The 21572-nt window shown below is 50.0% G+C and overlaps 1 protein-coding gene across 1 annotated transcript in view; it reads left to right on the top strand.

Annotated features, from left to right (window-relative positions):
• The first annotated feature begins 9891 nt into the window (after positions 1-9891).
• ZNF770 (zinc finger protein 770) overlaps positions 9892-21572 on the top strand; it is an 86211-nt gene continuing 74530 nt past the window's right edge. Inside the window, exon 1 of the mRNA XM_069638527.1 lies at positions 9892-10027. The gene's annotated coding sequence lies outside the window, so the exon portion shown is untranslated. The remainder of the gene's footprint in view (positions 10028-21572) is intronic.

The following is a 21572-nucleotide window of genomic DNA, read 5'->3' as shown; positions in this document are numbered from 1 at the left end:
CTTTTACCTAATTGACTGGAAAGGTTATGGTCCACAGGAAAGGTCTTGGGAACCTAGTGACCACGTGCATGCACCTCGTTTAGTGAAGAGGTTCCATCGGGAATTTCCAGACAAACCACGGCCAAGGGGGAGAACGACTTTAGGAGGGGCCTTGAGGGGGAGTGCTGTCATGATGCCTGCCCCCGGAAGACCAGACCAGGCCCAGCAGCCCCGGAAGCAGGCATCATGCCACTTGGAGCATGCCCAAAAACCCCAGTTAGGGGCTGTTTGGGTACGGTCCTGGCGCCTATGGCGCCAGGCTCATAAAGATAAAGTCAGTCCTGGCGGCATGGGCGCCAGGCTCATTATTGATAACTTACCTGAAGCAGACCATGCTGCATACTCACCTGAGGCAGACCATGCTGCATGAAGACTCAAGCCAAATGAGGCTTAGGAGGGACTATTTTACTGAAGGGACTATTTTGTTACTTGGGTGGGGCTGTGGAAGCATACTTACCTGGATCTTCTTCCAAGGCTATTTAAACCACGCCCGGACAGCCACACGTGCTTCGCGTTATTCTGCTTGCTGCAGCGTAACGCTCACCATGTTTTCAGCAGCTCCAGTCTTCAGCCACGCCCGCTTCAGTCCTGGGACTCCTGAAACAAGAAGACAAAAAGGATAAAGGTTAGAACAGGAGTTTTAACTTTAATCCTTACCTGAATCCTGATCCATTTCGCCACGGAACTGAAAGACAGAAGTCTTTGAAGCATCGCTTCGCATTCCTACGGCGCCGCGCTGAACTCACCTGCTTGGCGGTACTTCAGCATTCCATCACGCTTTCTCCATCTCACGGCCGCCCTCCGACACCTAAGGAGACAAAGACAGCAAGGTGAGCAAGGAGACTCTCTAAGGCCATACAAGCTACCCCCAAGGACTTACCTGATTTACCACGGGAGGTACTCACCTCATTTCGGGTCGGCGTAGTCAACTCTGCTTCATCGCCGTACCCCGGCCCCTAAGGGGAAAATCACAATAGACTTACCTGAATCTTACCGAGTGCCATTTGGAAATCTTCGAGTGGATTAATCGGCAACCTGCAAGGAATCGGACAGAGTGAAGAGCAGACATTTGAACTCTTATGAACAATTGGACTTTAGAGTCAATACTGGAACTCACCAATTCCTCTACGCCAGTGAAGTAACTGGTTATCAACGTGCCCCTGCGGTCGACGCAGGATGGAGAGCTCATCCTTCCAAACCATCAGGTGAGACTAAGGAGGGGACATCAAGAGTGATCAGTGGGAAGACAACGGGAGAGGGGAAGGTGGGTTGACACTCAATTCCACGGGTGGTTAATTCCTCTTCTCCTTTGCAGAAGAATATTCTTGCGAGCCAGACAAACTAGGCTGAGCGGGCCAGTCCAGTCAGTCATCTCGGCGCTACACGTCACGCTGGTGGAAATAACAGCGGCCCAGTTACGGTCGATGCCCCCGTGGGAACCAGGTGAGCATAACAGTATTTATCTTAATAGATATGTCAGGAATGTTACAATAACATATTGTTTCAGACTTCACCATACATCCAGTGAACTGGGGTATTGGTATCAACCCAGGGGGTTGGGAGATAAAGGGGGTGTATCTCAGACTCGCATCCTGATCCCCAAGAAGGGAGTCCCTCCCCATGAGATCCTCCCGCATGTTACCACACCCAGGGTGACAACTGGTTAGAGGTCACACCTCCCTGGCCTCATGGAAAGGGGCTCCCCTCTGGGGAGAAGTGACGCCATCTGAAGGATCGTCACACATCCTAAAAGATCAAGGGGAATGCCCTTATCCTCCTTCCTTAAAACAGTAAATACCTCACTCACACAAGGCATCTTTCAAAGGACCCTAAATCAGGACTCATCCTCCCTCCTACAAAAAAGTACCTTGAACCCTGACAATCTTGTAAGCTACTGTCCGATTTTTAGCCTCCTATTAATTGGAGAAATCCTTCAGTAGCCAGTTGCCAACCAACTCCATGATTTGATTAACTAACACAGCCTCTTGTGATTAACAATCTAGTTTCGGCACTGAAACTGCCATCATTCAGGTCATACATGATGCCCTTAAAATCAGTCACTTCTCTCTGCTGGAACAGACCAGACATTTCTTGCTAAATTGCAATTCAACCCTAAGGGATGTGATCACATTTATTTTGGGGTGTTCTTAGGCCATTTATTTTCCCTCGTTTTCCACTGCATTATTGCCCTGGCTGCACCATCTCTTTCATCTACACAGGCAGCTTGTTATCCAAGACTCTTTTAGTGGCTCTACATTCTCAGATCCCCTTTTGGAAGTTTATGTCATGCAAGGGCCCAAGGTACACGTGGCTTCATTCAAACATCGTCTGAAGCTCCACAATCTGGAGACCTTGGAAAGTTTGCACAGACTTAACGATCCCCTTGTGAGTTGACATGTGGGGCCTTGAGGGTCCCCGAGACCCTATCTCATTTCCCCTCGACACCTATTCCTGTGGGGGCAGGTATTGGGTACCCATGTTGATCAACACCTCTAATAATGGTACCACGATATGGGAATATTCTTCTGAGGTGGGTGCTTCTGTGCCCAATCACATAGAGCTCATGCTCTACCTCCAATACCAGGCTGTAAGACAAAATCTGATCAAATGAGAACAATCTCAGTACCCATGCTCATTTACCCCATATCCAGCCTGACGTCTACAATAAATACCCTTTACACCTGACTTATTTGGCAGGTGTTCTGTTGGTCCACCACCATGTGTGTATCCGACTTACTACAGATGACTAACCGATTGCCCCATTATCTACTATTAACTCTTATCGTGGCACCCATGGACAGAGTATGACTGAGGTATCAAAGATGTTGTATGTGTAAGGGGGTGAGGCCTGCATACATTATTACATTGCTTTCTTTTGCTTTGCATGACATGATCCAATCACTGTAATGAGAGTAAGGCTTTGCTAGGAACCTTTAATGTCTTGAACCACAACAATACGAATGGGTGGGGGTAATTCATGGAAGTGCTACATGATTCGGAAACATATCTTGAGATTCCAATCAATATAAAACAGGCTACCCTGTTGTCTGTCTGTGGGTGAACCCCTAAAAGGCAGGAAATGCGGATTATCATGGTTGTGTATGGGGCTTCGTCATGAAGAAAGAATTCATAGGTGCTGTGGTACAAGACTTCTGCCACAAGGTGGTGATGGGGTCAGCAATGGCCATATTGAAAGGCATGGCTTTTTCTGTAGGGGCTCCCTCATCCAAAATGTCAGTCAGATCATATCCTGACCGAGTTCTGGCTGGGGCACTGATACCTAGTGCATCCACTCCCCTGTCCACTGTGGAATGATACTTTGCACTTGCTTGAGCATAATGGTGGGCTTGCTGAGTCTCCACATCAGAGGAAGTGTCCAAGCCACTTGCACCTCAAAGCCCCTCTGCCACCTCTATCAAATCAGCCACATCTGAGAAAGATATGTGCCTCCATTGCCTGAATTTGCGAGATCAATGTCAAACGGCTCGTGGACATAATTGTCACCGAAAATCAAAGCCATAGTGCCGAAAAAAATCAGATTGCCACTGAGGAATGTACGATCAGTCGGACATTGACGTTGACTGATCCACACCAGATGCACCATATGGAGTGTGCTGCTTCGAGGAGTCACCCGTACCTGCAGCTTCTTTCTTAAACATGATGAGCATTTGCTCTTTAAAAACCTCCCACTCGGTCCTAGATGTAGGCCCAGAAGCCGACTTAACGCGTACGTCATAGGAACCAGAATCGTACATTTGTCGATGACGCCATTTCTTTTTATAGGAAGAGGAGAACAAGGAATGACTGCGCAAATGTGATCACTTTTTAGTCTCTTTATGGTGCCTAATATCCTTTGCCAGAATGGGCCCCTCCGTAATGAGCTTCGACGACCCGGCGGTCAAGCAAGCCAGAGACTTTGACGGGGGTGAACCTAATGCGAGTTTCATAGCCCTCTTCGCAGTGATTTCGGGTTCAACTTCATGCAAGAACAGCAGCCCTCATTGATGTGACCGATGCCGAGGCACCACACGTAGACACTGTGTGGGTCTGTAATGGACATCTTGGAACGACAGTACTTGCACCTCTTGAAGCCTGACACCTTGGGAGCGACATAATGTTGAAACCGCATTGAATAAGATGAAAATTCGTAGGTTGAAAATAATATTTCTCTGAGAGAAAGTGAGTTGTACCGATGAGCAGCATGCTGAGCGTGTGGAAAAAAGAAACTGAGGAACTGAGGGACAGGGGCATAGTGACGCGGTATACGTAGGGCAACTAACATTACATCTGGAGTCAAGAGGGATCGACGGGCGAGTCGAGGTGCAGTAACGCCCCATGTCGAAGAAAAATTGCGAGCAGCTGACACTGGAATGGATATCTATCTGATGAGGAATCTGCGGGAGAAAAGCAATCCATTGAAATGTGTTTTGCATAAAAATAGAATTGGGTAGCCATAATCGCTCCCTCTCACTCTTTCATTCCGTTCCATGATCTTACTCTCTACTTTTGTCTTCGACTTCTCTCAGTTCTTACCCCCTACTCTCCCACCTTCTCTTACTACCCACACTTTCCATTCTCTCCTCCGACTCTCTCCCTTTTCCCTATCTCCTTCCACCTCTTTCCTCCTCTGTCCATTCAATGTTCTCACATTCCTCGGTCTTTTATCTCTCATACTCCCCTTCTTCACCTACGACAGTCTCCACCACTTCATATGCCCCTCTAAAACTCCTGCATATCATTTGCCCTCTCTACCACTCACTACTCCTTCACTCTACCACTCACCTCTCATTTCCACGTCAACACCCTCTACTCCTTCGACATCTACACTCTTCACCTACCCCTCTTATACATACTGCACACTACAACACTACTGCTCATCTCACATACACTCACAATCACAGCTCCCTCTGGAGTCACTGGTTACCACTCCCACACAGAGTGTACGCAAGTCATCCACAGATTATTCAGCACTTGGTTCAACCTTCTGTGCACCTCACTGATCAAAAGGTTTTGGGGCATCTAGAAAGGGGTTAGAGGATGCATATACATCTCTTAATGGGAACCAGAGTAAATCTAAAATAGGATAACCACTTGTTACTATGAATTAGGCCATGAAAAACAGGGTATGTGAATTACCATAGGTGTGCTCAGGCCATGAAATCATGCACCCCCACAATCAAAAGGTATGGGGTGTCCAGGGAGGGGTTAGTTGGTGACTCTACATTGGTTGGGAGCAGATTAAACATAAAACAGGATGACCACTTGTGTTAGTGTGAGTTAACTCCAGGGAGACAGGGGATGTGAATTACCATAATGGTGTTCAGCCATGATATATTGCACCCCCATAATCAAAAGTTATGGGGGTGTTCCCGGGAGGGGCTACATGGTGCTTCTACATTTGCTGGGACCAGATTAAACATAAAACAGCATGACCACTTGTGTTAGTGTGAGTTAACCCCAGGGAGGTGGGGAAGCGAATTGCCATAGGTGCAATCAAGCCATGATATCATGCACCCCCACAATCAAAAGGTATTGGGGTATTCTGGGAGGGGCTACATGGTGCCCTTACATTGCATAGGACCAGAGTAAACACAAAACAGCATAACCACTTGTGTCACTGTAAATTAGCAACAGGAAGGCAGGGGATGCCAATTACCATAGGTATGTTTAAACCATGATATCTTGCACCCCCACAATCAAAAGGCATGGAGATGTCCAGGGAGGGGCTAGATGGTGCCCTTAGATCGGTTGGGACCAGAGTCAACATAAACCAGGATGACCACTTGTGTTAGTGTGAGTTAACCCCAGGGAGGCAGGGAATGCGAATTACCATAGGTGTGTTCAGGCCATGATATATTGCAGCCCCCACAATCAAAAGGTATGGGGTGTCCAGGGAGGGGTTAGATGGTGACTCTACACCGGTTGGGACCTGAGTAAATATAAAACAGGATGACCACTTGTTTTAGTGTGAATTACCCCAAAAGAAATAGGGTTTGCAAATTACCATAGGTGCGATCAGGCCATGCTATCTTGTACCCCCACAATCAAAATGTAAGGGGGTGTCCAGCGAGGGGTTAGATAGTGCCTCTACATTGGTTGGGACCAGATTAAGCATGAAACAGGATGACCACTTGTGTCATTGTGAGTTAACCCCCTGGAGACACGGGATGCAAATTATCATAGGTGCGTTCAGGCCATGATATCTTGCACCCCCACTATCAAAATTGTTTTTACTGTTCTTGTAAGTGTATGAATGCTGTACCTCTGGTACATGTGCATAGTATTCAACGCTGTGACGAGCGGTATGGGCCATGATTTACAAGGGCAAAATTGTTTCGATGTAGTGGGGCACATAGGTCTGATAAAATGTCCTCTCGAAACATAATGGAATATTCTCTGCAGGCTCGGGTGAAGATGTGGGGGGGACTATTTCAACATGATGGTTGGGGGCTCCCCTTGCTTAGAGCACAAGGGAGTCTGAGGCTCCTGTGGGGGTGGAGGGCATACATTATAATGGAGATAAAGATAAGGTTAATAGCTGCCAATTATCACGAGCCAGCGGGGACCTGAAACACTGAATGGCCGCTGAATAGTTGTGAATGAACCTTCTTCATAAGAAAGTAGGTGACGTGGAGGAAACAGTGTTGAAAGTAGGTGATAATATTTCTGTTTTCCTCAAAGGGGCTCCAGCAGCAGCTTGTAAGGTGAGCACTGCAAAGCACATACTGTAAGACCCAGAAAGTGAGCAATATATAAAGGAATATATTGCTGTGTTATTACACTGCTGAGTGGCAATATGGGGGCTGTTGCTGGGGATCCCCTGAGGCTCGAGGCCCCTTTCATTTGAAAGGGTTGAAAGGCCCTGCCACCGTCCCTGATTCTTGGCTAATGTGCTGTCTTTGTTGCTTACTAGCAAAGTATACAGCAAACATGGCTGGGAAGAACCTAGCAGCTACACACCAGGGCTATACAGACGTACAGTCCTTTTAACATAAAACGGTAAGTTTATAACTGGTTTATAAATACACATGTACAAACTGAGCTAAATATAACTCTTCCATTGACCTGGATGTGAATGTTTGGCAGGAGATTGTGTTTTTGCAGAGCTTGCTTGGTGCCCCCATCTTTCCTCTAAGAGTAGCTTGCAGAGTTTAAGTAAAAGGTATTACGTGCGGACGTAATGTCTAGTTCTTGCGCACTGGTCTTTTTGAAGGGCTATTCCTGGCACCTTTGCTCCCAATGTCTCGTCCAACTCTTAGAGGCTCAATATCATAGCATAACAAGACAGAGTGCGGGGCAGTACTCTGGACGGCCCAAACAACTTCAGTGGCTGGGAGCAAAAGGGGAGAAAATGTAATGTTGGTTCTACCACAGTTAGTTCCCTATACTAGAATCTCTGGTCACTGACTGGATGGTGAGACTGTCTGCCTGTCAAATCAAGTTATACATGACTGGCGGAGGGCCAGTGTAGCAATAATGCAATTCTATGTGAGCATATTGGAGCCACTAGCAGAGGAGCACCAGGGTACAATAATTTTTCCCTAAACTTATTAAAACTGTCCTATTGTAAGGGTGTAAACATAATCACTTATGAGCACTCCAATTTTTGCAGTTGAAGTCAGTGAACCTCATTACGAGTGTGCCAGTCCAGTGACAACGGACCGGCACACTACGAGTCTGAGGGCTGGTGCCGTCCCGCCAGCTAGGGTCAGACCTGGCGGAGGGAACGGCACCCGCCCACAGACTTTCACGGAAGCACCGGCACTGTTATTAACGGTGCCGGTGCTGCCGTCATCCCTATTCCCATTGAGTCCTATGGGACTCAAATGGGATTGGGGATTTACCATCTACCGGTGCCCGACTTCCCGGAACACTGGGGTTTTAATCCCCTGGTGTTTCCGGCAAGCCAGGTGCCACTAAATATTGCAAGTCCGGCAGCAACCCACCGGTAGCACCGGCAGGGTTACTGCGGGACTTGTAATGAGGCCCATTGTGAGATTACATTATTTGCCCAGGATCACACACTTATGCTAAAAAGCGAAGCAGGGATTTTAACCCACTCTGCAATTTGGGCATGGCCATCTTCTTCCATGCTTTACTTGGAACAAATATTTAAGTTTTGGGTGTCAAGACCTACAATAATACTGTCCTATAGAGTTTACTTGCAAAATCCACAAATTGCATAGTAAAGCATCATGACAACATCTAAATACTTATAGCAGCAGCATGTTGAGCCAAAATAATGTCGGTGTACCTTTATTTTCCACATCCTGAATGGAAAACTATAAGATGCAAAAGGCAAAATATCTATGTACTCACTTACTTATTTTCAGCACTTTAGAACACACACAAGAGGCTAAAAAACTCACTTTGGTTTGGAGATTTGTCACAAACCTCTGGTGTGGTGCTATGCATGGTTTTAAGAACATTCAACTGAGGACATAAAAGCACACTTTACGTTTTAGGATATCAAGCTATTAGACGTTATGGGTGTGAACACATTTTAAAAGGGTGCTTTTTTGTGTTGCTCACTTTAACTGTAACAGATTTACAAGGTGACTGGTGGTCTTTCAGTTGGAAATTCACCATTATGAATAAGCAAGCCTCGGATGCAGATGACCAGTGCCTTAAATAGCAGTACAAAATGAGCCGGGGCTCATTGAGGGGGCATGGCCTAACGGTGGGGGTCCTACTGGCCCATTAGGCCACACCCACCGAAGAGCCCCGGCTCAATGGGCTACTGGCACCCCTACCAGGCAACCTTTTGCAGAGATCCGCACCCTCTCCCCGTGGGGGAAAGGGTGCTGATCTCTGCCTTTATTTTCTAAAGGCTTGCCTGGCAGGGGACAGCGCCTCGCCTATTCAGCCTTAATGGTGGCGCTGGCCCTCGCCAGCTTGGGAGGGGCAGCGTCACCATTAAGGCTGAAAAGGTGAGGCCCTGGAAGCAGAGGCCCTTTTCCTTAAGACTGAAACTCCCGCAAATCAGCGGGAGCTTCAGTATTTAGAAATCAAGGACTCTGCTTCCAGCGGCCTCATGTTTTCTCCATAATGGTGGCTCCGGCACACAGGCATCTCTTGCTTAAAGGGATGCCTCGCAGGTGCGGCGCCACCATTATGGGTAAAAGCATAGCTCTCAACTCACACGCTTTTGGCGGGTGTCACCCGCCTTCTAAACAGCTAACTCACCCGCCAAGCCTCCTGCACGCCCATTCATTTCAATGGGCCTCTCACCCGCCAAAAATAAAATCGGGTGTTTTCACCCGCCTTTGTGACACAAATGGTTGAGAGCTATGGTGAAAGTCATTTTTTTCTGAAGCCTGAAGCTCTTGCACACGAGCGAGAGCTTCAGGCTATAGAAAAAAATGCCTTTTCGTGTAGTGGCCGGGGGAGATTAGTGGGCCCTGGCAGGGCCCCGCCTCAAAACGAGATTTCGAAGCCAGCCGAGCCCCGGCAGGCCCCAGCCCACTTAAAGCCCTGCAGATGACAAAAGAAAAATAAACGTGTTATTGGGTTTATTATGCAGACTGTGTGTCTCGGAGGGGCTGTGACACTGTGAAGAAACAAAATGCCTCCCAAGTTTCTGAGCCTTTCGTTAGCAGCTAACATTTCTTGCCTGAACTTTTTATGATATTCTGCATCCCCACAGATGACAGGAATAGGCAGGGGCGGGGCTACAAAGACATCACTGGCCAATCCCAGGAACAGAGCTGTTGGAGGGCGGGCTATGCCGCTGTATTTTCTTATTTTTCACTTTTACGCTGTTTGTATGGCTGTAGCCATCTGTGGGTGGGCGGGGCTCCGGAGATTGCCGAACACTGCTTCCTCAAGCTACCGTGGGGATGCAGGAATACCATACAACACCGGCCTTGGGAACCTTCGAGCTGGCCCTAGTTTCTAGCCGCAGCTTTGGTGGAGCCGTACCGCCCGATGATGCGGGGCGGGATTCCCTGGTGCACCCGGCGGAAATGTGAGGCGGGCAGCGGGCATGGTGAGTGCAATGTTTGTGGCGGCTGAGTGGCACAGGAAGGGGTTATCTTTCACCCCTTATTCAACGCTAGATAAAGAACGGGCACCGTATCTAATGCCATCCCACACATTGCACACCGGAGCACTGAGTGGTCTTTATTGCGCCCATGTGCTTCGCTTCAGCTGCAAAGTGTACCTTTTGGGGAACCGTGTTGCAATTATTGCTGCTGACGCCTACCTTGCACGGTGTCTGTAAACTGTTTATTTCTGGTGGCACAGCCCCTGGGATCTTTAATCCCGTGCCTTCTAACCTCTGCTGTTTTCAACAGATGAAGTCCATGTGACTTCAAAGGACATGGCACCTTTCCCGAATACTATGTTCAGTTAGTCCGATGGTATCGCGACATTTAATTTGATTTTTACCATCCTTGAGCAATGTAGTCTTGGCAGAAAGTGTGCGTTGATGGCACTCGCTTCCCAACTCGGCTGGAAAGACGATCTTGCCATGTTAAAGGATTCACGTCCTTGCATTTTATAATTTCCGAAGGGTTTGAAGTGGTTCTTGTGCGACCGTGCGCACGAGTAAAATGGCTAGGGAAGTGTGTTAGTGCAGGCTATTTTTTTTCGTATCTCAAATGATAAAGGGGTTTGGACATGGCTTTAATTGGGATAAGAAATTGAGGGGGGCCCTAAAGGTACGCAAACAAACATATAAATGTATGTAAGCATTGCTTACACTTATAGATTTGTTTTCGTGCCTTACTATAGTTTGTGTACTTGAAGATGGCGTGAAAATTACACAAACCGTAGTAAGGTAGGCACACAAATATATAGCATTTATATATTTGTGTGCGTGCCTTACCATGGTTTGTGTACTTGAAGATGGCGTGAAAAGTACACAAACCATAGTAAGGTAGGCACACACATATATGGCATTTATATATTTGTGTGCGCACCTTACTATGGTTTGTGTGCTTTTCAAGCCTTCTTTTTTAAACCTAGAAATGTTATTTCTAGGTTTAAAAAAGATGGCTTGAAAAGTACACAATTCAATCCATCTTTTATTAAGCTTTGACAAAGGACAAAACCTGAGGTGTCTTTGTCCGCCGGCAAAGCTTTATAAAAGATGTCTTGAATTGTGTACTTTTCAAACCATCATTTATAAATCTAGAAATATGCCACAGAGGGTTAAAGGCGCCTTAGTGACCTGGGGAGGAAACAAAAGGACAGTAACTTCCTCTGGTGACCCGCTCAATGGGTCACAGAAAAAGTTACAGTGACTAACAAGAAGTGCCAGCCAGCCACAGCATAGCTCAGTGTTTAAGTAACGTTGTAGCTGGCTGGCACTTCTGTCAGCTTGCCTGATTTAATGGTGGACGCATCTACCGTCGCGGCTGCATCCATGCCGGGATAATGTGTACCGGGGTGGTGGGACCAGGGGCCCTGGCAGGGCCCGGCCTCAGTCCCACTTCTTGGAGACTGCCGGGGCATGGCCCCAGGTTACTTAAAGCACTGGGTTCGGAATACAATTACAAAATAAGGCCATGTGTGCCTGTGACTAGAGAACTCTAATTGTAGTTGTTATTGATGGCCTGCAGCGGTTTACTGTGCACTGTTTTGGATGTGATCATGGAGCTTAGGTTGATTTATATGTTTTTATACTTTGTGATGAAAGCACCTGGACGACCATGTTGTATTGTTGACAAAATTACATATTTGAATTCTAGGTTTATTAACATCATTTTTAAGTTTTGTATTTGTGGGCACCCACTATTTGTATATTTTTGTTAATATTATTAACACAATACAATAGATCATATATTTTGGGGTACATACATTTTCCTGGGTGAGGGGTGTTTTGCCAAGCCACACCCAAAACGGTATATGTACGATTTCTTTTTTTAGGGAGAAGACCTTTTTCCAGAGGTAGGAAAACATTATTCCGTATGTTGAACCCCCTGCAGGCTGTCAAGAGCTCTCAGGTTTTCCATTTCCATGTGGAAGAAGGCTGCATAGTCCGTTTTTCTTGGAAGTCTGTGTCTTGTAATGCGGCATATCCCAGAATTCAAAGGTGTAAAAAGAACAGGGCCCAATGACCTTCTCATGCATGGCATGGGGAAACTCGAGAGCTCTGCTAGGTGTCGTAGTCATTCATCTCAATGTCACCCTGGTAATAGGGTACTAATAGAGGGTCTTTTTATAATGAGGCAACAGGCCTTGTAAACTTTGGTTAGTAAAAAATCAAAAAATTGTCCATAGGCGCCCCTCTGCGAGAACGAACATGGCCCATTGACCTGTTCTTTGTGAAGGTACCCACTTGAGAGTCCGTAACCACACTTTAGCTCACTGTAATTTTCACAGATGGGAAATATCCATTTGCATATCAGTCTTTGTCCCACCCACATAGGCAGTCCAGCACCAAAATGCTACGGCAATTCCCTTTTGAACAAGAGTACCAATAGCAACCCCATACAGGTGTTTCAGCTTTTTTGAGCCTCATCAGTGAGGTGGAGCTATGCCTCTCTGAGCACAGTGAGCCAAGGGGTCCACATCCTGTCCCAGAAATTGAGTCAACGCTTCATGCCCAAGTTTCTTATTTGGTACAAATCCGCCCAGCAGTTTTTTGCGCTTTGACTTTAGCGCGTTTGGACTTTTTCTCTATAGGAATATGTGGAAAACAGCGTATTTTTGCTTTATTTATTAATTACCTTTTAATATTACAGGGCTGGCGGTAGCGGCCCTGTAGTTATGGTTAAGTTGCTCAACCCACGGGAAGAGCACTTTTTGGGCGGCTTATAACTTTGCCCCCGCCGGACGAATCCTTACCACACTGCAAAAATAAGTATATGGTCCCGTCAGAATTTTTCTGGGAAGTTTGGTGAGGCTTCGTCAAGGGGGGGCAAAGTTGTAGGGGGGTCCCAACATTTCTATTTTTTCCATAAACGCATTGGACAAAAATGTTTGCTCACATCTACAGCCCTAACTGCTGGACGGATTTCACCAAATTTGTCTCAGGAATGGCGACATGGTCCCGAAAGTGTACTTTTGTAAATTTGGTGTAAATCCATACAGTAGTTTCTTTTTTAAACGGGCCAGAAGTAGGTTAAAAAAATTTGAGAAATGTGTTCGGTCTCTGATTGGATGAGGCCGACGTGATGTCCGCGGACATCGGACGTGCCCATGGTGAAAAGCGTTAAGTGCGTCAGATTTTTGGAAGCGCTCCCCATGTTGGATTTGCTGACATCCGCCGGTGTCCGAGGACATCACAGTAAAAAACACAACATTGCACTTGTCAAATTCATTAATCTCTGAGGAAGTGGGGGTGATGAGGATGGGATGGGATATGGCCGTAAGAAGCAAAAAAACATGTGTTTTCATCCCCCGAAGTTCGCAAACAGTCCGGATGTTCAGGTACAGTCCTGTGATGCTCGCAAATCCTTCAGATGTTCGGGGACTTCTATGCCTATTTCTTCATTACAGGGTTGGTGAAAGCAGTTCATGGATGGCTTATAACTTTGGCGCCACTCAATGAAACTGCATTAAATTCTGGAATTGTATTCTAGACCTGATTCTGATTGGTTTTGGAAAGTGTGGGGCTGTTTTGTCGAGAGTGAACAAAATATTGTAAAGGCTTACACATGTGGTGCCATTTGAGGAATCTGCACAAAAGTTTGAAAAACAATTTTAAATCTAGATATACATGTTTTTGCAAAGTTTGGTGTGATTTTGACAAGAGAGGGCTACATTAGAGGGGTGTCTCAACATGTTTAGGTGGCTTATAACTTTGTTCCCTTTTGACTAATGTGGACAAAAGTTTTCAGAAAGATTATAGACCCAATCTTGAATGTTTGTGTAAAGTCTGAATGGACTTTGTCAAGTGGGGGCTAAGTTATATGACTTGTATGTACATGCATTTTGACAGTTGAAAAAAAAACATGGGCGGATTTCCAGCAAACTCGTGTAAGGAGCATTGGCAAGGACCTTAAAGCATGGTTTTGCAAATGTGCCTGTGTTTTATTTTCTTTATTTTATTTTAAATTCTTTTTTTATTAGGCAGCATGGCAGCAAAACAACAGGCGAACAGCGCCCAGCAGGTACAGACTGACAATACAGATCATGGAACAGTCATACGGAGATTGCACATTAGATGACTCAAAGAAAAGAAAACAGAATTACAAACGACATACGGGGAGGGGAGGCTGATCAAAATAAAATGGGGGGGAACTCTCAGACTAGTGAGAAAGAGCAGGTGGAGGGGAAGCAGCCGGAGTCATGTCAAGGTCGGACAAGTAGGAGCGGAATCTAAGCCAGATGTCCCTAGGCCTGGAGTGAGTAGGTTGCATGTGAGACCAAGTTTCCTCAGAGTCAGAGGCCCAAGTAACCGCCCTTAACCATTGGGCATGTGTGGGGGGAAAGGGGCGAAGCCAGCAGAGCAGGATGGACCGAACCGCTAAGAGCATGCAGAGGCCAGTCAGTTTTTTAGAGTTACGAGGGAGGCCAGGGAGATCATGGAAGAGACACAATGCTGGAGAAGGATCGATGGGGTGATCGAGCATAGCAGATACCGTCGCGCAAACCGCTCCCCAGAACTGTGAGAGGCGGGGGCAGGACCAGATCATGTGGATGTAGTCCGCGTCATCATGCCCGCATCGAGGGCAACTAGAAGGATGCTCACTGGACATGCGATGCAATCTAGCCGGAGTATAGTGGAACCTATGCAGCACTTTTAACTGAATGAGTTTGAATCGGGAATTAAAGGACACCCGGTGAGTGCGATCGCATATATGTGCCCAGCGGTCGTCCGATATTTCCTCCCCCAGGTCCCTCTCCCAAGACCCCCTGAGTTTAGAAAATTCTGGAGAGGATCTGGACTGCAGCATGGAGTATAACCTAGAGATTTTACCTTTCATGGGTGAGGGGGAAGTGAGTTCCTCAATGGCCGGGTCGTCTGGTGGTAACGCAGGGAATGTTGGATAATTACGCTTAAGGGTCTTACGGAGAGCCGCGTATTGAAGCCAGACACTCCGGTCACTCCTCAAGGGTAGGGGAAGATCAGTCCACTCGATGAATATGCCCTGGTCAAACACGTCCCGCAGCAGCTCATAGCCTGCCTCGGCCCAGCGACGAACAATAAGTTGTGTGACCTGGGGAACCCCCGGGAGGAAGTTCCAGAGGGGAAGGTTGCCGTGGAAGGCGCGGGCTATTCCAAGCAGCTTCCATGTTTTGGCTAATGCAAGGGATGTGCAGGCTAACGGGCTCTGTGAGTCCAGCACCTGAGGAGCGGGTTGTATAACCAAAGAGCGGATTTCGCGGTCACAGACCGCAAGTTTCTCGAGCCGGACGTGGGGGGGGGGGTCAGTTGTATTAAACCAATGGGAGATATATTGGATCTGGGATACTAGCCAATATTTGAGAAAATCAGGGGCACCAAAGCCCCCCCTGGCCATGGGGGTGGACAAGGTCTCATACTTAAGCCGGACCGCTCCCGAGTGCCAAAGGAAGGAGTTAATCGTACGAGTCAGGTCGCGAAAAAAGTCCGCGCCCGGCCACAAGGGTACGTTGGCAAACTTGTAAAGCAGCTGAGGTAACACCACCATTTTCAATAGACCCATTCTGCCCGCGAGAGAAATCGGGAGCTTGTCCCATGCTAAAACCTTAACAGACAGGAGTGTAAGGTATTTCCGGAAGTTCTCTTCGAGGGTTAGTGCCTGCTGGCGCGTTACTGCTATCCCCAGGTAAGTGAATGTGGATTGAGCCCATGTGAATCCCAGAGTGTCAGGGGGGGGGGAAGAGTGCATTCCGTGAGTGGGAAGAGGATGGATTTCGAGCAGTTCACCCTAAGGCCCGAGACCCGGCCAAAATAAATGATATCTTCCAGCACTGGAGGCAAGTTGAGGGATGGAGAGCGAATGAACAGCAACGCGTCATCCGCATATAGGGAAACTATGTCCGACCTCCCGGCAGTACGGAGGCCTCTGTGGGCGTGGCGATGACGAAGCATGTCCGCGAAGGGCTCTATGGCTATTGCAAAAACCAAAGGAGAGAATGGGCACCCCTGCCTCGTCCCCCTGGCGATCCCAAAGGAAGGAGAGCAGTGGTCACCTGTATGGACCCTAGCCACGGGGGATGAATAGAGTAGCTTGACCCAAGAGAGAAAGGAGGGACCAAATTTACAGCTCTCGAGAACCCGCCAAAGGAATCGCCATGAAACCGAATCAAAGGCCTTTTGCATGTCCAGCGTAGCCGCTACAGCCTGAGTCTCTGGGCTAATCCTGTCAATTATATTAAATATACGCCGTAAGTTCAGGGAGGTGGACCGCCCCGGGACAAAGCCCGCTTGATCGGAATGAATGATGGACGGAAGGATGGGGGCCAACCTGAGAGCCAGGGCCTTTGCGTATATTTTGGCGTCGCAGTTTATAAGGGAAAGCGGACGATACGATCCACAATGCGAGGGGGGTTTGCCAGCCTTTAGCAATACTGTAATCGTGGCCTCACGTAGTGAAGGGGGGAACACACCTGTCTCGACCGCCTCCTCCCACACAGCCAACAGGTGAGGAAGGAGAAGTGATTTATAGGACTTGTAAAATTCGACTGGGATACCATCGGAGCCGGGGGCTTTCCCAGAGGATAGGGAATCGATAGCGTCGGAGAGCTCTTCCAGTGTGAGTGGGGAATCGAGAGAGCCCGCGGCCTCAGGGGATAAAGTTGACAAGGGAAGGGATTTGAGAAAGGAGTCGATTTCTTCCACTGATACTTCGTCCGCATTGGAGTATAGGGACTCGTAAAAATTAAAGAATTCCGTGTTGACGTCCCGGGAGGAGACAGCCAAGGAGCCGTCCGGTCTCTCAATCCCGAGAATGTGTGGGGAACCCGTCTCATGACGGATCAACCTCGCGAGGAATCGGCCAGGGCGCTCACCCTCCCCGTATCTCCGCGCGATACCTGGGTTGTCCAGAAACCTCTGTTCACGATCAGCCAGGGAGCGAAATGTATCCAGTTCCGTCCCAATGGCCGCTAGGTTACCCGGAGAAGAGTGAAGTGAACATGCAGCCTCCAGGGTCGACAGCTTGGATTCACTCTCGGCTAGGGCTCTCCTAATTGATTTGAGGACTCCGTTTTCCTTGGAAATTGCAATCCCTCTAATATAGGCCTTGAAAGACTCCCACAGTGTGGCTATTGATGGTACCGAGCCTGTGTTTAACTCGAAGAATTCTTCAATAGAGTCCTCGAGCTCGGAATGAAACTCTGGATCAAGAAGGGCAAGGGGTTTCAGTTTCCAGCAGCGGGACCGGCCAGGATCAGGGGCCCAATTCACGGTGATGGTCACTGGAGAGTGGTCAGACAAGGTTCTGGGTAAAATCATTAACTGTTTCACGTCTTTAACCAGGACATTGGCGATCACCCAGCGGTCAATTCGGGAGTACGAGTCATGGACTGAAGAATAAAATGAATAAACGCGAGAGTCAGGGTAAAAGAACCTCCATGCATCCACCATGGCCAACCGGGGCAGAGATGATAATGCAGCATAGGCTGCCCTGGAAAGATGACGGGGCTTGGTCCCAGATCTATCAAGGGCCACATCAAAGATAGTATTAAAGTCCCCCCCCCCAGAGAATTGGAACAAGGGGGAAGCCATCTAGAAGGGACGTGACCTGTCTGTAGAACTCAGGGTCATCGAGGTTGGGGCCATAAATGTTCAGCAAAACCACTTCTTTCCCTTGAAGCGTGGCGTGTAATAGTACATACCTGCCCAGGGGGTCAATATGTGAAGAGATGAGGGTGAACCGGAGACTCTTGTGAATAAGGGTCATGACCCCACGACTTTGAGTAGAGAAGTCGGTAAAAAACCTATGGGGGCCCCAGGTTTTGGCGAAACGCACGCATTGTTCCATGCGAGCATGTGTCTCCTGCAAAAAGAGGATCTTGGACCCATGGCGCTCAGCCTGCAGCTGGAGCTGCCTCATCTTTCTATAGTTCCCCAACCCCCGCACATTCCAACTCATAAAGGTTAAGTCCCCCTCTGCCATGGATGTGGTAGTGGTATAGTCAAAAAAGGTGTCCAAGACCAATGGGTGAGTGCTGCACCCCAGTCCGCCCTCGCTGCCAGTGCCAATTTTCTGATAATAAAACCCCAAACATGTCCCACCCCCACCCACATCCCCCTCCCAAACAGAGGAATGACAATCCCAAACCCCCTAAACCAAAACCAAACTAGAGGCATCAGCGCCTGGGGGCCTGTAGGCCGGGCTGACCGCAGCGCTCCGGGCCGCAGCAGGACCAGTAGAGCTCAAGGTGCAACTTCAAACATTGAATGTAACTTAAGCAGGGTGTCTTGCACTTAGCAGTATGGCACATCATTGAAATGAAAGGAGAAACTTGAACAAGCCGAATCCGGGAGAGAGGATCAATGCGGCACCAGCGACGGGGAAGGGCCGGACCCGGCCCCCCCCCTGCAGGGCCCAAGGGGGAAGCTGCAGAGTTGTGGACAAGAGAAGGAAGTCAGCCTGGGAAGTGTTCGTCCATAAACTTGGAGGCCTCTTCCGGGATCGTGAAGAACACCTGATTAGCGTGTTCTATGCGCAGTTTGGCGGGGTAGAGCATGGCATATTTAATGGAGTGATCTCGCAGTCTCCGCTTCACAGCCTGGAAAGTCTTGCGTTCTCGTTGGACGGCGGTCGAGAAGTCGGGGTAAAGATGAATCCTCGCACCTCCCAATAAGAGCTCGCCCTTGACCCTTGCAGCTCTGAGTAGAGTATCACGATCCCGGTAGTTCAGGACCCGGGCGATGATGGGACGAGGCGGAGCCCCGGGTTTGGGTTTAGCGGTGAGAGCACGGTGCGCCCGCTCAATAGCGAAGTGGGGGGAGAGCTTGGGCGAATCCAGGAGTGACATTAATGTGTGCTCAACGAAGTCCTCCATTGGCTCGTGCACCTCGTTCTCAGGGACCCCGATGATGCGAAGGTTATTGCGCCTTGAGCGGGATTCCAAGTCCTCGTTCTTCTTCTCCACCTCGAGGACTCGGCTCGAGAGAGCGACAACCTCGGAGCGCAGTGCACCCAGTGCATCCTCGGCGGAGCCGACCCGTGTCTCGACCTCAGACACGCGGCTATCGGTCCTCTCGATGTGGGCCTTGATTGAGGAAATTGTGCCGTTCATATCGTCCAGTTTCGAGTGTAGGGCAGTGAAACCCTCCCTGATAAAGTCCATCATGCCCTGGGGCTCAGGTGCCACTGCGGACGACGACGCCACAGGGGCCCGTTCAAAGGGGTCCTCCGGGGATCTAACAGCCGCCTTCGCAAACATGTTGATGGAGCTCTGTTTCCTCGCGCCCCCCTTGGTCATTTTGACAATGGTGATGGTTGAGTGGGGTAAAGGGGAGTCACCAGCAGCCCCAAGAGGGAGACGGGGGGGGATCCCAGGCCGTGTAAGTCAATAATCCAGGTGGGGTGCGTGACAAGAGAGGGAGGCAGGAAATATCGTGGCCACGAGACTATGCCGTAGAAGTGTAGGCTGCAGGGCTCCCGCCCGATCAGGAAGGTGTGGAAGACAGCCAGAGATGGAAGAGTAGGGACCAGCGGTATTGACGGAGCCCTTCTGCAGAGTATCACTCCGGGTGGAGTGGCAGGAGCCTCCAGGGTACTGAGGCGGGGAGAGGCCAGCCCCCAGTGAACGATAGGGCCACATAGAACGAGGGATTCCAGCCAAGGTAAACGCAATATGAGGTTGGTGAAGGCCGAGTAGCCCCCCAAGGGGGGGGGGAGCTAGAGCTGGGCCCCAGAGCAGGAGAGCCAGGAAGGTCAGGGCTCACCAGGCGGAGCCGGTCGTCGTTGTTTGTGGGCCTCAGATACCCCACACCGCAGAGAGGGCGGCCCGCCAAGGAGGGGTGACCCCAGAGTCCCGAGGCAGGGTGGCGGCAGCTCCGGCGTGAAAAGTCAATGGAGCCTCCCCAGCACGCACCCAAAGGCCGCGTCGCCCCACCGGCACAGGGTGTGCAAGCGGGGGGGGGGAAGGTCCCCCCGTCCCCCCCGCTGGGTCCCAAGGAAGGAGGAGAGAAGACCACACGGCGACTCCCAAGCTGGGACAGGGGATCAGTCCAGGCGCCTCTCCAAGAATGATGGGGGCGGCGCGCTCCAGGCCACCCGGCACCAGGGGGAACGAAGCTCGGCCCCCCCCAGCAGATCGCAGGTGCTGGAAGGAATTCAGCAAGGCGGATCCGTCCACCCCCAGCCGGGGCCGGCCGCGGCTCACAGGATCACCCCAGGAGGGGGGGTCGGCCCAGCGGGGCCCGAGGGCTGCAGGAGCACCGAGGCGGCGGCCGCAGGATCGCCCCCGGAGGCAGCGAGACCCCCGCAGCACGTACCCGGGCGCGTGCCGTCGGGAGGGAGAGGCTCCGGCGACACCCCCACAGGTCGCGGAGATCCTCCGAAGAGGGCAAGGAGGGCCCAAGATGGAGTGTGCAGCAGGGGGGGGAGAGCGGGACGGCCGCGTCACAGGTCCAACGTCCCTCCAGGGACACGGGGGCAGCCGCCCCAGGCCGCACCGTCCCAGCAGAAGCCGCAGCCCCGCCGGCGGGCCACGATCCCGGGCCCCCGTCGGCCCCGCCGCCGGAAGGGATGAGGCACGCCGGCCCCCACCGATGCCCGGCAGATGTGGGAGGCAGCGCAGCAGGACCCCGGCGGGTACGACCACTCTCCGCCGGGGCCGAGTCTTCGGCGCGCAGGAGCGCCGCAGGCGGGGGGATGGGTGCTACGGAGTCGGGGAAAGCCCTTCCCGGCTCCGATTCACAGCAGGATTGGGTCCGCTGGATCCCCGAAGCCGTGGCAGCAGAATCGTGTACCCCGTACACGGCAGCAGATAGGAAAGGCGCCAAGGAACAGGATTATGAGGTCCGCTCGCCACGGAGCTCACGCATCAAGCGGCCATCTTGCTCGGCGCACAACAGCGCCCCCCTGTGTTTTATTTTCTGACAAGTACTTAATGTAGGTACAAGAAATAGTGATATACCTTTGGTGACTGAGCTATAAAGCCTGTGGCCATAAGCAGTGGCCAGTTTGTCTGGGTCATGGCATACGGTCATGATCCGGACAATCTGGCTACTGGCCATGACCACGAGGGACGACAAATGGGGTTAAAGTCGCCATGTCCACCTGCAACCGGCTAAGTGATAAAGTTATTCGAAAGTGGGATATGTTTGAAAGGGAAAACAAATGTGCTTGTGGTAATATGGTCATATGGTTCTCTCCTCGTCTTCTGCAGGCTGCCATGGAAACAGAAGAGGGTCTGTGTATGGATCCCTGCCTTCCCTTCTATGGTGGGCATCTTGGAAAAGGATTTTCCTTCCTGTGGCGTCCCGCTGTAGGAAGATAAATCCTTATTTTCTTTCTTTTTTAGCACCCTGCGTTCCCGCCTTGGGTACCCAGGGTGCTAATGGCTTTCATCCCCCCATTGCAGGGGCTGGAATGGGGGATAACGGTCGGGAGCCCTCGTTTTCCGCCCTTGCTTCGCTTGGGCCGATAACTTGGGCTGCTGGGCAGTTATCCCCAGTTCCGGTCCATGCAACTGGG

This window comes from Ambystoma mexicanum, chromosome 14, assembly GCF_040938575.1.
Source record: "Ambystoma mexicanum isolate Mex_15411 chromosome 14, UKY_AmexF1_1, whole genome shotgun sequence".
Lineage (NCBI taxonomy): Eukaryota > Metazoa > Chordata > Amphibia > Caudata > Ambystomatidae > Ambystoma > Ambystoma mexicanum.
Note: the sequence above shows the minus strand (reverse complement) of the source record. Positions and strands in the feature narration are given on the sequence as shown.